At 41.1% G+C, this 18,300-nt stretch overlaps 2 long non-coding RNA genes and 1 pseudogene across 6 annotated transcripts; all 3 read left to right on the forward strand.

Moving 5' to 3' along the window:
* Positions 1-18,300, forward strand: part of LOC130686343 (MFS-type transporter SLC18B1-like) — a 96,527-nt pseudogene that overhangs the window by 2,383 nt on the left and 75,844 nt on the right.
* LOC130686347 (uncharacterized) lies at positions 1,495-2,045 on the forward strand. The gene is made up of 3 exons (XR_009421283.1): positions 1,495-1,616; positions 1,680-1,839; positions 1,901-2,045. It is a non-coding gene; the product is annotated as an uncharacterized LOC130686347 (long non-coding RNA).
* On the forward strand, positions 12,425-14,428 carry LOC130686358 (uncharacterized). 5 transcript variants are annotated; one of them, XR_009421114.1, is made up of 6 exons: positions 12,425-12,486; positions 12,551-13,012; positions 13,094-13,219; positions 13,275-13,538; positions 13,602-14,026; positions 14,090-14,428. It is a non-coding gene; the product is annotated as an uncharacterized LOC130686358 (long non-coding RNA). The 5 variants fall into 5 exon arrangements; XR_009421116.1 differs by having other exon boundaries at positions 12,551-12,841; positions 12,898-13,219; XR_009421115.1 differs by having other exon boundaries at positions 12,551-12,841; positions 12,914-13,219.

Consider the following 18,300-nt stretch of genomic DNA (forward strand, 5'->3'; position numbering starts at 1 on the left):
AGTTCCATCTGGTTTCTCTGCTTGGCAATCAGTACTAGATGAAGTATTCTGGGGTAAAGGATGCGTCGTGTTACATTCCTGTAACAAGTCGCTCCTGTTTTCTGGTGTCAACTGTTCAGGTTGTTCTTATCTGCTGGAAGATCCTGTTAATGCTGTGACGAACGTGAAGATATTCATAAATGAGGGAACCATTTTGAATATTTCGATTTACTTCGGGTGCTTGAAAAACACCGCTCGCTGTCTCGCTTTATGGCATTTTTCGACGGAAGACAGAACCCATCACTGCTCAAACTCTGATGTTTTTTCAAAAAAAAATGTTAATAAAAAAAGGTAATTTGAATTGTGTGAAGGAAATTAAATGAATTAGAATTTTTCCCGTAATGTTCAACACAAATAACCGTAAAAAAACTCTAAAAAGTATTTTTATTTCGTGAAAAACTATCAGTTTTGGAATCTTCTGAATTCACATGCATGCCGTCTATAGGACATATACCCTGGTGGTTATTACTGTTTCCGCTATCATTTCCACGATATACCGTCCCGCCTTAGCCAACTCGTGTTTTTCGTTTGCACCTCGACGCAGACCTACGTTGTTATGTGCTTGAGTCTTGCTCTTTAGCATGCCAAAGAAATTTGACTACTATTGCTATTTTTATTTATAGCTAAGGAGAAGTAAGATACCACAAGCTGTTTGAAGAATGGGTATGTTGGATCGTTCACAACCTTGGCTAAGCCATGTTTGCCATACCCACCCTATCCAGAAAGACAGCAAAAGAATAGGTCAGTTTCGATGGCTGAAACATCACCAGTGCTTTGGCATGATCAGGTGCAAAAACGACTGAAAAGATTGAATCAACACTTATTACTCGAACGAAAAGGAGTTGAGCACAAAGGAGGATACTGTGAAAAAAGATAGATGCCTGTCAACAGCATCATCTGACAGTTGTAATGGAGGTTGTGGAGGGCTTAAGAAGAAAAAATATAGGCGTTTTGGAGAGGTTGATAAAACAGAGAAGAAAAAACTGACACCCAGACAATGGCTTCTATTGGTTGTTCTCTCATTAGCAACTCTCACATCATTTGCCTTTCCCCCCCGTTCTTTCCCTAAATTGTAAGTATCTGTGAAATAAGATCATATGTAATGTGAAATCTAAATGTTTGCTTTAATCTCTAGGCTGAAGATAAGGGTGCCACAGTATCCATTTATGGATTTATTATTGGTACCAACTGCCTGACATCGTTTCTTGTCACACTCCTTTTATTGGAAAAACGTAAATATTACCCCAAATTTGTTCCATAAACGTGTAATTTGCATCTTCATCTTTCTTTCAGCTAAAAGTTAGTGGCGTTCGGTTCACCTTTGTTTCTGGAGTTTTCATTGGAGGTATTTGCTGCTTATTATCGGGTTGAGTAGTAAATTACACAAAAAAAACGCAAAAGCTGGGTTTTAATCAGTAAACTTTAAAAGCTTTTTAGAGTATTTCCCTCCCGGGGGTTCATTCGTCGTAATATCTATATTGATCCGCGTCATTCACGCTGCCGGAAACACTGGAACAATTACGGCGACGTTTACGTACACTGCTGTGGAGTTTCCCAATTCCGTTGCCAAAATCTTTGTAAGATTCACTAATGCAGGTTTAGCGTTCGCTGTTCAATTTCTACCATTGTTCTAATTTTAGAATCTTACAAGAACCATGATGAACATTGCCCAGTTTGCTAGTCCTATAGTCGGTGGTGCATTGCATGAAGTAGGTGGTTTTAAGACTACCTTTATCCTCATGGGAGGAATTCAAACTATTATGGCCTTTATTGCATTACCCTTTCTCGCCGATTATGACGGTAAGTTAGTTCAAAATATTGTACGTCACCAGCCTTCTCATCTCGTTTCTCAACATTTTAGTGTCACAGTATGACGAGGGATAAACTAAAACTCAATCGCCATTGGCTATTTTGTGTATTCCATCCATTTGGATCCCGTTCTTCACGTTCATCGTATCGACATGTCGAACGGGTTCCTCTCGATCAACTTTGAACCGCAAGTGTTGCGTACGGTATGTTTTCCGACTTGGCGTTATTATTAATTTCTTTAGAATCATTTTATGTTTTGTTTGCAGTTTGACTTGAAACCATTTTACGTGGGTATCTTTTTCGGACTGAAAGACGGTGCCAACAGTATAGCCAGCCCTATTTGGGGATACTTGTGCGATCGCCGAGGACCTGTGAAGCTCTGCCTTTTTTCCAGTACCATGATCGGAGCCTTGTCCATATTTTTGCTGGGGCGTTTTCCCTTCGTTCCTATTGATCGGTACTTTTGATTTCAAATCTCAAATTCAAACCGTTTAACTAGTATCATTATTTGATTTTATTTTAGAAATCTAGCTGTTGTCGGTATCGCATTGGCACAAAGTGGAGTTGCGTTTGCAGGGCAACAAGTTTCGGGGGTCGTTGATGCCATGAGAGAAGCTATGTAAGCCACATTTAAAAAAATCAATTTACTGTACCAGTATTCATTTCTTTTTTTTTTTCGTTTTGATAATAGACATGCTGGTTATCCGGATAATCCCAGTACTCACGGGCTTGTTGCCGGTATATGGTCGTCTCTTAGTGGTGCTGGGCGTTTTGTTTCACGCGCTGGGACTGGCATTTTAGTGGACCACATTTGGTTTCCAAATGACGGCTGTCGTCGTCTTCTCTGTCCAAATTACAGTGTTAAGTTTTATGCAAAAATGACTATTAACAAATAATTAGATGTATTGTTTATTTCCTTCTATAGGGACTAGCAACCATTTGCTTCATGTTACCAAAGTGCAAGAAAGGGGACGGCAAATCCGACGGGGATGACATGACAGTGGATGCCATATCTACGAGGACAACATCGTTTACTTATTCCGTCGTGGATGTCGGTGAGTTTCCATGATTAACTATTTCTCAGCCCGAATCTCCAGTCGAGTCCGGCCACACCTCGAAATGCTGCCCGAATCTATTCATGAATCGACGGAAAGCTGCGTGAACAATACATTCCAGAAGCTGTGACATGCGATGAAAAGGAACTGTTTAAGGGGATCGTCTGTGGGGAACACTTTAACAATTTTGATAAAGTCGTCCTCCAGGTAAACCATTTTTCGAAACAGTAGTTTATGTTTTGAAAATATCTATTTGGATTTGCTTTAGGTTACAGAAAAAGATGTACCTCGATAAATAACATCATTCGAAGAAGCCGGCCTGCGCCCACTACTACTTCAAAACATTAAGATTGCTGGCTACATAAAATCAACACCTATACAGAAAGCTTCAGTTGCAGATATTCTTGCCAAAAGAGATTTGATTACTTGTGCTGTCACGGGCTCCGGCAAAACGGTAATCCAATTAATGAACGCTGTGTAATTTTGAAACCTTGATGCCTTCGTACTAACTTGATTCGAATGGGTCGATATGAACTGGGTAAGTTGAGGTAAAAGTAATTTTGAGTGGGCACGTCTGTGATTGCGACTACGAAAAGGTCCAATTGCATTTAAGATACTCAAGAAACCCTTCGTGACATTCGTTGATTAAGTCATCTAAAATTTCACATTTTTTCATATAGGCGGCGTACTTGGTACCGTTTATGAACATACTGTTAAAACAAGGTGTTTCTGGTGCATCCCCGCCATGGTTCAAAAGCCAGAAGTTGTAATTGTCGCACGCACTCGTGAATTTTCGATTCAAATTCACCGCGGGGCGTGTAAATTCTCCTACAATTCGGTTTTAAAATCTGTCATATATCAAGGAACTGTCACGAGCCATCATCGGTCAAATCTTCAAGCTGGGTGCAATACTCTTGTCGCGACCGCGGGGCGACTCGAGGATTTTCTCAATTAGTGTCACGTCAGGTAATCTATGGTAACACAGATTCCGTAATGGTGAAATTCGGTGTACCCACGGTGGCCGAAGCCATGGAATTAGGCCGAGAAACTGCCGCATTTGTGTCGGCAAAATTTGTCAAACCCATTAATTTGGAATTCGAAAAAGTCTATTACCCCTATTTATTGATCAACGAAAAGAGGTAATTACGGTTCTGATTTATAAAGACTTGTTAGATGAGATACCAGTTGCACTGTCTGTTTCTGTCTTCACAGGTATCCAGGATTGTATTGGACCAAACCTGAAAAGTTTGACAAAATGGATTGTAAGGGTTTAGAAACTGTTCGTCGTGATAATTGTCAACTCGTTGCCAATCTTATCAATAGCTGGTCTGCAGAAAAGTTTGATTGATCGGTAAACAAAAAGTCATCAGTTTTAGTATTCAAAGTTTGAGGTTTAGATATTTTCTCTTAGAGATCCGGATGGAGCACTAGAATACGCCAAACAATCTATTTTCGACTTGCTTCGCAACAAAGTCGATATCTCACTTCTGATGATTACCAAGGTAGAGCGTAACTATGTTTTGGAATACTGTGATTTTATCCGTTTGCTTTCTTTTATTAAAAAGGAGCTGACTAAAACAGATAAAGACTACGCCAGTAAACAGGCACATGTGGAACTAGCTTGTCGAGAATCTTTCACAGAAATCCCTGGAAGATGGGAATGGTGAAAGACTGACACTAAGTTTTGAGTTAAAGGAGAGGTAGGATTTCACTTTCTACGTTGTGTATTGGAATTTTGGCTTGAGATGGCCACGAGAGAATTGTGCTGTGTGACGCACCACTTTAACAGAGAGAGGCTTACAGAAAGACTGACTTTTATGGTCACATGAGAGCCTGAAGTAAATTAGCGAAAACAAAAGACATACGAAAACAAAAGAAAGGCGAAAAGTAGCGTGGTTTTAGGGTGGAGAAGAAGGGGTAGGCGCGAAGATGGTCAAGAGGGGAAAACTGAAGCTGGGGAGAAAAAAAAAACCCTTGGGGATAGTGGAGGAAACTTGGAAAATTTCCGACATACTGCGGGCCAAACAAGTTAGACATTGGACATAAATTTTATTTTTTCTTTTGCTTGCTCAGCTGCTTTTCTTGACGGACGGGCTGGTTTTTCAGATCCACCATGGATGTCACCTGTATCTTCTGGCTCAGACAACTGGATCGGATGTAATTTAGATATAGGGCGGTTGGTTTTTCCTTTAGCTGTGCGGACCTCAACTGCTCGTACTTCGTTGTCCTTTCCTCTGATGAGTGTTTCTACTACCGCAAGTTTCCACTTCTTCCTTGGTCCTTCGTCTTGAATGAGTACAACATCCTTTTCTTTAACCACAGTTGGCTGCGTTTTGTGTGTAGCTCGATGAAATTCACGTAGCGCGGGAATGTAGTTTGCCATAAATTGCTTTTGAAACTTGTGCAACAATTTTTGATGTTTGACGATCGACTTTTTGATGTCTGAAGATTCCTCCTTGAATGAGGGGTCTAATATTTCCTCCGCCATTTCGCTGTTGAATGGAAGGCTGACCATACGTCGTCCATACATTAAGTGTGCTGGACTGAGTGTCTCCCCGTCTTGTAGGTCTGATGATGGTTCCTCCAGTGGTCGATCGTTGATGACTGCTTCAGCGTTCGCTACGATGGCTCTGAATTCACTCATTGTCGGTTTTGAACGTCCAATAATTTTTTCCAGACTTCTTTTTGTTACACCCACCAGCCGTTCCCAAAATCCACCGTACCATGGAGCTCTTTTTGGGATGAATCGCCACTCGACTTGAATATTTGATAGATGTCGAATGAGTCCAGGATTGGTGAAGATTTTTCTAAAGGCTTTTGCCGCGCATTCAAAAGTTGTTGCGTTATCCGACATGATAACAGATGGTATCGAATGATGTGTAGTGAAGCAGCGAAAAGCTTCAATGAATGCCTTTGTGGTTAATTCTTCCACGACTTCTAGATGAATTGCCCTTGAGGTTGCACACGTGAAAAGTAGAATGTAAACATTTTGATCTTGTTTTGGAGCTTCTTTTGGTCCTCTTAGGACGTACGCGCCCGTGTAGTCCACCCCTGTGACCGTAAATGGCAAAGCATTGGCTACTCTTTCCGGTGGTAGGGGTGCTTCGTTTGGGGTTGCATACGGAGGTCCATTCACGCGGCGGCAAGTGACACACGAATGTAAGATGTTCTTGACTACTTGACGGATTCGTGGAATCCAAAATCTTTGCCTTACGGCTGACACTGTGTGCTTCACGCCACTGTGCATGACTTGTTCATGAACTGCCTGCACTATTAACTTGGTCACGTTTGATTTTGTGGGTAGTAGCACTGGATGTTTAGCTGTGGCACTGATGGACGCGTTCCTCAACCGTCCATTACAATGGATGAGTCCGTCCTTTTCGATGAATAAGTCAAGCTGGGAAACCAGTGCTGGACGCCTGCCCTTGAGTTTTTTGAGATATTCAAGTTCGTCACCAAAATGTTGAATTTGAGCAGAATTAATCCATAACATCTCCGCGTCGCGTAACTCTGTGACGTGAATAAATCCCAGTCGCCAACTTTTCTTAGATTTATCCTTCCTTTTAATGTTTTCCACAAATCGTCTGACAATGGCTGTAACTCTTATCAATGAAGACCACTTGTATCGAGATATATTGAACACTGATGAAATGCCTCCACCCTTTTGTGATGCTATGTGATTCAGTGATGGCTTTATGTTTACACTAGCCATATGAATTAAGGAAGTCGATTCTTGTGTCGTGTTCCACTCTGGCCAACTTTTGCTGTTGGGAAGCCAAGTCGGTCCTCTAAACCAGTAGCTCGATGAAAATTGTTGAAAGGTTATTCCTCGGGTGAGAAGATCCGCCGGATTCTGATGCGTTGGACAATACCGCCAACTAGCTTCATGCTCCTTATTAAAATCACAGATCGTTTTCACACGGTTGACGACGAATTGAGATTTGTTTGTTTTTGCTTGGGTCAACCAATAGAGAACGATTTGACTATCCGACCACAGGATGCATTTTGGCTTGTAGTAGAGGGGCGTAAAAGATTTCAGAATGGTCTTGGCTATTCGAATACCAACGATAGCTGCCATTAGTTCTAGTTGAGGCAGTGTGAGCATCTTGTTGTCACCTCGAAGCGGGGCTACTCTTGATTTTGACGTTCCAGTACTATCATTTGCTAGATAAGCTACCGCTCCATAAGCATACTGGCTTGCATCCACGAATACATGTAGTATTTCACATTCGAGTTTCGACTCAAAATACTGCCTTGGAAGTTCGATTTTTGATTTTTCAATCGCTTGAACAATGCCAATCCAGCGGTCCTGTAGATCGATGGGCAGTGGATCGTCCCATTGCAGTTTTAGTTTCCAAACGTCTTGAATTAAGATTTTTGCCGGAATGGTGAGAGGCGAGATGAATCCTAAAGGATCGTATACGGTTGAAATTCCCCTGAGTACATTTCTTTTTGTTATCCCTGTCAAAGAAAACGACGATATTTTCAACTCGGGTAGAGCGATAACATCTCTCACACGAGACCACTGTAGTCCAAGAATTTTGTTCTGTGCTGATCCATCGTTCACTCCATCGGAAGCACTACACGAATTGAGGTGTTGATCATTGGAACTCCATGATTTTAGCTTGAGACCAGCCTTTTGGAATATAAAGTTTGCTTCTTTATAGTACGTTAGTGCTTCTTCGGTGGTGTTACATCCCGTCAAGAGATTGTCCACGTATATGTTGAAGTCCATATCTTTTGCCACTTCGCTCGTTTCACATGATAGATGATTTTTTATGACTGATAAGAGGATGAAAGGTGAACTGTTTGCGCCAAAGGGAATTACTTTAAAACGGTAAACTTCTAAGTCCGATTCCATTTCCTTGACATTCTTGATCCAAAAAAATCGCACGAAATCGCGGTCGTCTTCATGAAGTTGGACTTGGTGATAAGCCTTTTCGATGTCCGCTGTTATAGCGATCCCGTGAGCGCGAAAACGAATTAAAATCTCCACCATGTTATTTTGCAAGGATGGTCCTGTTTCCAAGCAATCGTTGAGGCTCACACCTCCCTTACTTTTACATGAGCAATTATACACGATGCGTAGTGGAGTTGTACTTGATTCCTTGAAGACTCCGTGATGCGGAACATAGTGACTCCTTCGTTGATCTTGCTCTTCGATTGGTATTTTTTCAATAAACCCACTGTTCAGTTGTTCTTGGATGATGCGATTATACGCTTGAAGATAGGATGTGTTCTTAGCTAAGCGTCGAATCATATGACGAGTTTGCTGACGGCACATATACCAGTTTGTCCCTAAAGGAGGATGCTGATTTTTCCATGGAAGTCTGGCGATGTATCTGCCATTTCGAAGTTCGATACAATTTGTTCGGTAAGCCATAGTTACGTCTTCTATTTCCGACTCTGGAGAAATACCTAGCGATTCCAGGTCCCAAAATCTTGCCATTTCGAATTGCTCTTCCACGGATACGTGAAACGCTGCGGTGTCATGTTGAGTCCATTCTGAAGTTGGTTGCATACATCCTGAGATGATGTACCCGAATCTTGAACTTATAGCTGTTGGTCCTGGGCCACGAACGACATGGTCACCTACTATATCCCAATAGTAATTCGCTCCTAACAAAATGTCAATGTCAAATGACGAGCTGCCGATATTAGGATGTGCTAGTGGCAAGTTTTTGAGATGAGGAAGTTTACACACTACACTACGATAAGAGTCTTCAAGTGGATTCACAATGTGGTCCACCACCACAACTTGAATGTTCATCATGGATCCTCTTCGGTCAATGAATGACAGCTGACTCACATCGTATAGTTGAGCACTTTGATTTGACGCAGCGAAACCCACTATCATTAGACTTTCTCGATACAATGGTTGAAGATGTAAGTTTCTCGCGCATTTTGTCGTAATAAAGGATCTCTGTGCACCTTTATCTATCAGTACGTTGGCTTGACGTTTAATTCCTTTGGAGTGCACTGTTACTATGGCAGTTTCTAAAAACACGAAAGTTATTGCACTGTTCCTTGTAAGTTCAAATGACACTTTTTTTGATACCGACGCATTGGTGACAGCAGTTTGAGTGGAGGTATTGCTCGAATTTGTCTGGGAGTGTATCGGAGTATTATGGTCTTGTTGGTTTCGACTAGCATAATGGAGACTGGTATGATGATTTCTTTTGCATGTGCGACATCGCTTCTTGGACGGACAGTCTGCACTTGAGGAGTGATTTGAGCTTAGACAGTTAAAACATAACCGCTTTACTTTGGCGATAGCGAAACGTTCTTCCACAGTAGGGGCAGTAGTACATTCAGTGGAGTAGTGGTTTCCTAAACAAAACGCACACGAACGCTTGTTGACTTCTGGTGCTGATCGACGAGTCCCAGTAAACATTACTCCAGCTTGTTTACCTGGTTGCTGACTGCGTTTGTTGTTGAACGGCGTTTCCGTGCTATCTTCCAAAATTTCGATTTCCCTTTTTAGTGCTACTCGCAGGTCGTCTAGTGTCCATTCGATGGCACCGTGCTGTCTAGTTAAGTTTCGACGAACTTCAACTGAGAGCTTGTCTAGAAGAATGCACACACCAGTAAATCTCCGTAAGTGTCAATTCCTTTTCCCAACGCTTCCAATCCACGGATGTTGGACTCCAGATTGTCGGCAAAGGCCCGTAAGCTATTGCGATCGTGAGCAGGCTTTGCTAACGCTACCAAAGCTCTCATGTGTGCCATTATGATCTTGTGTGGTTGACCATAACGCTGTTTAAGAAGATCGACCGCCTTTGGATAATTGAAGTTGGTAGGCGTGAGACCCGCTAAAAGAGCCTTAGCCTCGCCCATGAGGCGCGAATTGAGAAAGTTAAATTTCGTAGCGTCAGAATATTTTGTCTTTGCATCAACTTCCACTTCAAAAACATCCCAAAATGAACGCCACAATAGAATGTTACCATCGAAGTAAGGCAAGTCAAACTTTGGCAAATTAGACGAATCGCTGCTAGCTATTAGAGGAGGGGCTTGCGCTACGGGGTTCTCGACTGTTGCTGCTGCGGCCATGGCTGCTTGCTCGCTGCTAAGTTCTTGCTTTAGTTTCATGAGGACGAATTCCGCTGCATCTCTGGCATCATAGGTAATAGCATTCGCCGTGCTTGATGCATTAATTTCAGTTTCTAGATCGTTCTCGTTGATGACGTCTTGAATTTCGTTGTCGAGGTTTTCAATGATTTTTATTTTGTTGTGTAAGTCCAATAGTTTCTTCTCCAATTCATGAACTTTTTGATCTTTGTCCATGGTCTGATCGTCGATGATCGATTGGATTTTAGGGATGAGTCTCGTGACGGCACCACGATTACCCGCCCTTCTGCTTATGAGAGCGTTTAGAGACGCCATTGTTCACTTGGCGAGATCCTGGTTACGGCACCAAATTTTGTCGAGAATCTTTCACAGAAATCCCTGGAAGATGGGAATGGTGAAAGACTGACACTAAGTTTTGAGTTAAAGGAGAGGTAGGATTTCACTTTCTACGTTGTGTATTGGAATTTTGGCTTGAGATGGCCACGAGAGAATTGTGCTGTGTGACGCACCACTTTAACAGAGAGAGGCTTACAGAAAGACTGACTTTTATGGTCACATGAGAGCCTGAAGTAAATTAGCGAAAACAAAAGACATACGAAAACAAAAGAAAGGCGAAAAGTAGCGTGGTTTTAGGGTGGAGAAGAAGGGGTAGGCGCGAAGATGGTCAAGAGGGGAAAACTGAAGCTGGGGAGAAAAAAAAAAACCCTTGGGGATAGTGGAGGAAACTTGGAAAATTTCCGACATAGCTCACAAGATGCGTAAGCGAGATGCTGGTACAACCCCAAAATTAGGGGATCGAGTTCCGTATGTCATTATCGCAACCGCTAAAAGTACACCAGCTTACCTCAAGGTTCGTCTTTGGATTTCAAATTTCTCATGAACTATTAAGTTTTCATACGTCTTCTTTAGACGGAAAACCCTATTTTTGTAATGGAATACAGCGTACCTATTGATGCCCCATACCATTTGGAAAATCAGCTTTCAAAACCCCTTGTTCGGATTTTGGAACCCATACTTGGATCTAAAGCGGAATCATTGTTGCTACGTAAACACGGACTTATCGCCTTTATTTGCTTGACATAATTGAACGGTTTGTATTCCGTATTGTAGATGGTTACCATACCCGGACGCCTTCATTTGTTACTTCAAAAATTGGTGGATTGGCTAGCTTTACCACACGCAAATCCACCTGTGTTGGATGCAAAACCGTCCTTCCAGACGATAGTGCTGTATGCAAGTAAGTCTAATTTCTGCCTATCTCGGCGATGTTTGTTAAAATTGCTGTTCCAATTTAAACAGATTTTGCAAGCCGAAAGAATCGGAGTTCTACCAGAGGGAAATTGGCCAACTTTATGCTCTCGAAGAGAAGTTTAATCGTTTATGGACAGAATGTCAACGGTGCCAGGGAAGTCTCAACGAAGAGATTCTTTGTTGCAAGTAAATAGTTTGAGTGATATCCTAATCATGTTACATACTTAATACTAATCGTTTGCCACATTTAGCCGAGATTGCCCCATCTATTATATGAGGACAAAAGTTAGAAAAAATCTCACGGAACAGGGTAAACTTATGGAAAGATTCAGCCTACCCTGACAACCTACCGCTCTCGTCAATGATGGTGCATACAGGTAGTGGCTTGGCTTCTGTAAAATAGATTGGAAACAATAAATTACACGACTCATTGTTCAGTAAGTTCCCCATAACCAAAAGATTTTAATAAAAATGGTGTATAGCGCCGTAAGAGTCTCGGAGGGAGCAGGCGGTAAAATACGTGATGTCATGTAATTCCGTATTTTGAAAAACGAAAGTTGATGGCATTAGTAAGTAGATGTATAAGTTATTAGAAAAGTCACGTTGTTGCGAATGATCCAGTCGACGAAACATCGTACGAACCAACGCACATTGATTAAATTAGATTAAGTTCTTAGTCTTTCTCTTGTTTTGTTTTTGTGGTTTATTTCAATACCTAGATTTTTTTTCTTCCCATCCCATTAAAAAAATTTTTTTTTATTCAATTAAAGTCTTATTTGTCAAACAAAATATTTGCTTTAGGCTCGTAGGGGGCTAGTCGCTAGGTGGCCCAGGTGCTGTGCTGAGCTGAGCTGCTGATGGCCACATTTATCATGGCGTCGTCGCGGCTAGTTATATCACGGCAGCCGAACGTGGCAGACCTTTATTTTTGTAGGTGAAATCCAAGGGAGGAACTGCAAATGCTCGGCGCCATCTTGTACGAACGATGTGGTCTGGCGGACACCTTACCAAGGTGACCATGCATTACCTTCGAGTGTATTTAAGGTATACCATTTACTTGCTTTGTAAAAGCTAGGTTTTTAACTTGTGCATCGTAACGATTTTGAATTGGGTAAGTTGCAAGTCGGTAGATTTGCTCTGCAGTTTCCCGGATACCAGCACCCTGCTTCGCGAGAACTACTCTACGTTGTTCTGGGGGGCTGAGACGAACATCTGAATCCGATTTTGAAGAAGTCTTGCATCGATGGACACTGACAAAATATAGGTGAAATAGCTACAAATTTTTATTAGCAAGGTTCACTTGTGTTCCAACTCATTTTATTTTTCAGGAAGCTGCACATGAATGTTGGGTATTTTATCATAAGTAGAATACAGATAGATTCTGTAGTAGTAGATCTCTTTAGTTGGGTATTGAAATTGGCTTTGGTTTGTATGGGGTCTGATGAGGTCTCAGTTGCATTTGATCCTACTTGTTATTTATCACTGCCAATGCCAGTCGAAAAGGAAGTACCAGTTGACCTGTATCTGGCTAACGTGGACCTTTTAGCAGAAATTTTTCTGCTTTCAAGGGATTCAAAGAGTTTGCAGAATATTATGTCTCTAGGATTCCACAGTTTTAGGTAATTCAATTGACAAGAAATTTACACTGATTTTTGTTTTATTTTTCTAAAGGCAGATTCTTAATTATAAAGGATTGGGAAAGAAAATTGACGGAGGCTCAGTGCCAAAAAAATTATGGTAGTTGGAATGATTACCGAAGCTCTTCGGATTCGTTTATTTCACTCGTTATGGTATTTAAAGAAAATAAACGTGTACCTGTGCCCCTTTGTATCTGTGACCCGATTTCCTCTTCACTTGCGATAATTCTGCAGCGGGTCATGCAGATACTGTGATCAGCAGAAAAAGTTGGAAGTGCGCTGCCCGGAAAGCAAATCTGGGGTAAAAGAAAAAAACTTATTCCAACTAGTAAGCCATTCCCAAATTCAACCAACAAAAAGGTACACAGTGAGATTTGCTTAACAATTATGTTTCTTTAATTGATTTTAAAATTAGGAAAAGGTGGAAGGAAAAACTTCGTTCTCTGGTAGTGTTTTAGTTAAAATCCTTTTTGTGCAAATTCATTTTTGAAATTGTTTACCTCATTTTCGAATGGTTCCGTTCACATTTGTTGTTCATGTGAGATTTTATGTTTACCAGTTACTGCATTATATTGACCACTATTGCAAGATGTTTGTTTAGGAATAACTACTGTTTTGTTTATCTGGAATGTTGTGTGGGAGTCCATCAGGAATTGCTGGTCTGCAGTAAATTTGTCAGGTATATGTTAGCTTTCATCAGCAAAACGTTATGCACTAATTGTGTTTGGTTTTCGTGGTATAGGCTAGGTGATGAAGATCAATGAATCAGAAAATGTTTTGCATGGGTGGTGAATGTTCTGACAGTTTTAACAGTTGTGATGTGGTGTATTTCACTTCCACGCATCATGGTGTTTTTATCTATCAGTTGAATTGTATGGTTAATTTTCTGTTCGTGTAACCTCATTTCCTCTTGAATCATATAGTAGAAATTGGTGACCTGAAACAATGAACATGGAAAAATCACCTGTGCCAACGTTGACGATGTTTGATTGATGAAGTGCTGGAAACTAAAATTAATTTTCTTTACAATTTGGTTTCAGGCTATCTTTATAATTTTTTATTAGTTTTGCGTTTGTTTAGAGTCCGCAAGCTCGTAGCTGATTTCCTCCTTTAGATACCGCCTGTCGACGGTTTGACAGCCTCACACAATTGAACGTATGCCAAAAAGTAATTGATCCAATTTAATGTATGCAATGTATACTAATTACACCATTCAAAACAATATTCCAGGCCAAAGTGAGCTCTTCCGATCAGAAAAGTGACGGCGTATCCATTTAATTGAAAATAGGCACAAGATAACGCACAATTGGCGTTCTTGCCTCAATGGAGAAATTTTTCCGTGGAACTTATGACCGAAATACCATTGCAGCTGTTCAAAAAAAAAAGAAAAGTGTATTATCATGCAGATGTTGACTAGCTAACAATCCAGAGATACGTCAACTTGCGAAATTTCTAGATGTGTGTGAAGCGCAATCAGCATCCTTGTTGAACTGTGAACCCAAATCATGTATTTTCCTAGAAATATCTAGGTTTTTGGATAAATAAATAAAAGTCAGTGAAAAAATGTGATTGTGTGTGAGTGATTCACGATCTAAAAGTATGTTTAAAGAGTTCACATCAATGCAGTTCCCGTCTCAAAAAAGCAATATTTTCAATTTTGATGAATTTTTCGGTTGTTAATTGGAAAACAAGATGACGCTGCTGTGTCACTATTTACTTGCTGACTAAGTGTGAACGGTGAAAGCTGTGTTCGAAAGTTTCTGTTAAATATGTCATATTCCAATGGAAAACTTAAGAAAAACTAATGGTGCTTCTGTACGTTTTCATCCCTGAGTGTGTTTTAGAAGTGAAGCCCACAGAATGCTTGGTGTTTATGGTACACGTCTTTTAATCAACTATGTCAGCTGACAAACCAAAAAACTGTTAGCAACCTACTACGTTGCATTCATAAAACTATACGAGTGCTCATTGAGAGGTATAGGACTAATGTTTTTTTATCAGAATCTCATTGATGGATTTTGCTTCTAAGGTTTAGCTCATGAAACTTCGTTTGTAAAGAATACGTCCTGTTGAGGAATGTCACCAAAGATGCAAATCCTATGGGTAGGAATACCATAATATCATTCTTCTACTCTTTAACCACTCATGGTCTACTGTTAATCGTGATCTGAGTAGTGCACCATATTCATCTTCGTTGCAGTATCAGCTGTAACAACAGTCATTTCGGCAGTTGTAATCTCGACCTAGCCTACCAACAGACATAGACATGTACCTCAACACAATTTCTACTGGTATTTTAAATTTTTCTTCTGCCTCATATAGTTTGCCTTTTTATTTAAATTGAACATTCAACCATAGAACTGCCAACTCTTAGCTGTCTGCTGCCTATTTGCTGGCCCTACAGTCTTTTCAGTCTTCGGACAGCAGAAGTAAGTCGAATTGCTTTCAACGTTTGGTTACAACAACAATCTTATATTTCCCACTAACTGGTTCTTTTTCTTTACTTTTACGATTAAGAACAAAGCCTTCTTCGTGTTCGCCACGCCCGTCATTACCTTGCCCGTCATCCCGTCTTCGCTTCGGCCGTCGTCCCGTCTTGGCTTCGGCCGTCGCCCCGTCGTCGCCTCGCCCGTCGCCCCGTCTTCGTCTCGCCCGTCGTCGCCTCGCCCGTCGCCCCGTCTTCGCCTCGCCCGTCGCCCGTCGCCCCGTCTTCGCCTCGCCCGTCGCCCCGTCTTCGCCTCACCCGTCGCCCCGTCTTCGCCTCGCCCGTCGCCCCGTCTTCGCCTTTCCCGTCGCCACGTCACCTTCTCGCCCGGTCGCCACGTCTTCTCTTCGCCCGTCGCGCCATCATCGCCTCGCCCGTCGCCTCGTGGTCGCCACGTCATCGCCTGGTCTTTGTGGTATCGTTGTATTTTTTTATTGTGTAATTGTGTAGTACTAATTTACACGTTGGCTGCCACGCCCGTTTGCTCCCCTTTTTTTTTTAGCTATATAGGGACGGGCCGCGCTGTTCTGCCTCATGGCCTATCTGTCATGAGGTGGAGTAGTTGCCACTGCCCAAGATTCGCCGAAAGGCAATTAGGCAACGCACCAGAGGGACTCCCTTTGTCCGATGTGTGGTGGAGACCTGGGGTGTGCGTTCCCACAACGGTCTCCATCATCATGTCAGCCCGGACTTGTCAGCGGGCAAGTCCCCCTTGGTCGCTATCCTTCCGATAGCGACGTAATTAATGTAAATTTAGTGGCGTGGCAGCCAACCTGTTAGTTAGTTATTTATGTATGTCTTGTATTGTGTTGTGTTGTAAGATGTGAATGTAAGTGGAGGATTTGTGGGAGGATGGAGGGACAATAAAAAATGTGTTAGATTTTTAAATAAAGTTTGTTTTTATTTATGAGAGTATTTTCATGAACTGGATTGGGGATCGAACCCTAGACCTCCAGCGTATCAGTTTAATACTTTACCATTGAGCCATCTACAACGTATACAAATATGTAATTTCTTCCTTAATACCTTTGTTTGTAGTGGATAAGTCGATACGCTTTCAAATGGGAATTATCGTCTGTATGGTTAACAGTGGCTCAATGGTAGAGCGTTCGACTGAGATATGAAATGTCTGAGGTTCGAATCCCAGAATGATGCATATCAGCAAAAGATAAATGAAGAAATACCTCATGCGGATTACATGTAGACGTATAAAATAAGGTACAAGAAAGACAAAATAAGTAAAAAGATTTTTGAATTAAAAAAAAACAATTTTTATTGATGTAAAATTTTTTTGTGTCAACTAAGGTAGGAGAAAACTCTACCACATGAGTAGAGTCTCCCCCTACCTTAGTTGACTCACCGGGGAGATTACCCGGTGCGTGGCTAAGAGAAGCCGGAAAAGGATGAAGAGTGATGATAAGGACAAGTTTTCACGTGAGCGATTAACCGTTATTCGGATATGTGGGTAGCCCCAAGACCCTCAAAAAGATATCATCGAGCCAGGGGGACCCCCACGTCCCCTTTCCGGACAGCGCACTCACAACCTTTAACTGCTGATCACAGTAGGGGCATGACCCCCCTACGGGCTTATTAGAAATTTAGGGGAAACGGGGCCACAGAAAGAAGGGAGCCCAGATATGCACTTGAATTTAAGAGAATAAAACTCTTTACTGTTCGGGATGAATCAGCAATTAGCCGTGTCGTCTGAGTAGCGTTCTTTGAAAATTTAGCATCTCTTTTCGTCTTCTATTCTTAAACAGGGAAATATAATGGCTGGACATCTTTTACGGTTAGCTGCAAAATGTCATCAAGGAGACTGGAATGAAAGAGAAATTAAGATCAAGGTAAAATGTGACCACAGAATAGATGTGAACCAATTTTTGTGCTTCGCTTTAAATGAAACAAATACCGTTACATGGGAGGCTTGGATCACATTTTCCATGAGAATTCACATACGCACTTAACTTGGAACACACCATGTGTGAGGGTTGGACCAAAATATCCATATCGTTTTCACGATACTGATGGGCTTATCATTTGGAACCTTCCTTTCTGTAATTAAAGATGTTTTATTTAATAAACCCATGATCTCTAAACCATCAATCAAATACCGAATCGCTTACGAAGACATCTTTGGCAGAATGGCAGTCTGGTAGAAAATCAATATTCTTCTTGGGCCTCTTCGATTGCCAAAAATGGCAATAAGAACTGAACAGACTTTAAAAACTACTGGCGCGGAACAGTTCACTAAAGAAAATGAGAACATTCCCTTTGTTATGCAGGGAATATTGCTGTAGTTATACAATCAGAGCTGTATTACATATTGGATGGGAAAATGGAAAGGTTTATCCCTAGATAACACCACCAACCAGTACTGTCACGTCACTGCACATACCAAGAAGAAAATTCAAAAGTTATTAAAAATTGAATACACCCTTTACCATCAGCATGATACTGCAACACATAGCTCTCGGAGATACTTATTCTACGAAAAATTTATCCCATTGTAGAGTAGATCTTGACTAAAACGTAACGCGAATGCCATCAGTTAAAATTACAAAATTTATTTTTATTCGATGCTTGAAACTGTTAAATTACATGTTGTATTTGATAAAACTTTAAAGTTAAATATAATTTGACGCAAAGATGTTGGGGAAATGTTTTAGGGCATTTTCCGCTATCCCTAGTAGAACAAGATATCTTACTCCTATCTTTAAGATATATATATGTCTACCCGATGTATTTAGTTCTCTAAGATATCTATTGTATATCAAAAAGTCATATCAATTTTATATGTCTTTATAGATATCTACCAGCTAACTGCTAGATATATTATGAGATATTCAATACCTTTGTATTGTTGCTGTATTGTTGAAGTTCCCAAAATATTACCTATAATAGATAACTGGCTTTACGTAGTGGCAGAAAATTGGATAGAGGAAGACATTCTCTATTT

The sequence above is a fragment of the Daphnia carinata genome, chromosome 6, assembly GCF_022539665.2.
Source record: "Daphnia carinata strain CSIRO-1 chromosome 6, CSIRO_AGI_Dcar_HiC_V3, whole genome shotgun sequence".
In the NCBI taxonomy this organism is placed as follows: domain Eukaryota; kingdom Metazoa; phylum Arthropoda; class Branchiopoda; order Diplostraca; family Daphniidae; genus Daphnia; species Daphnia carinata.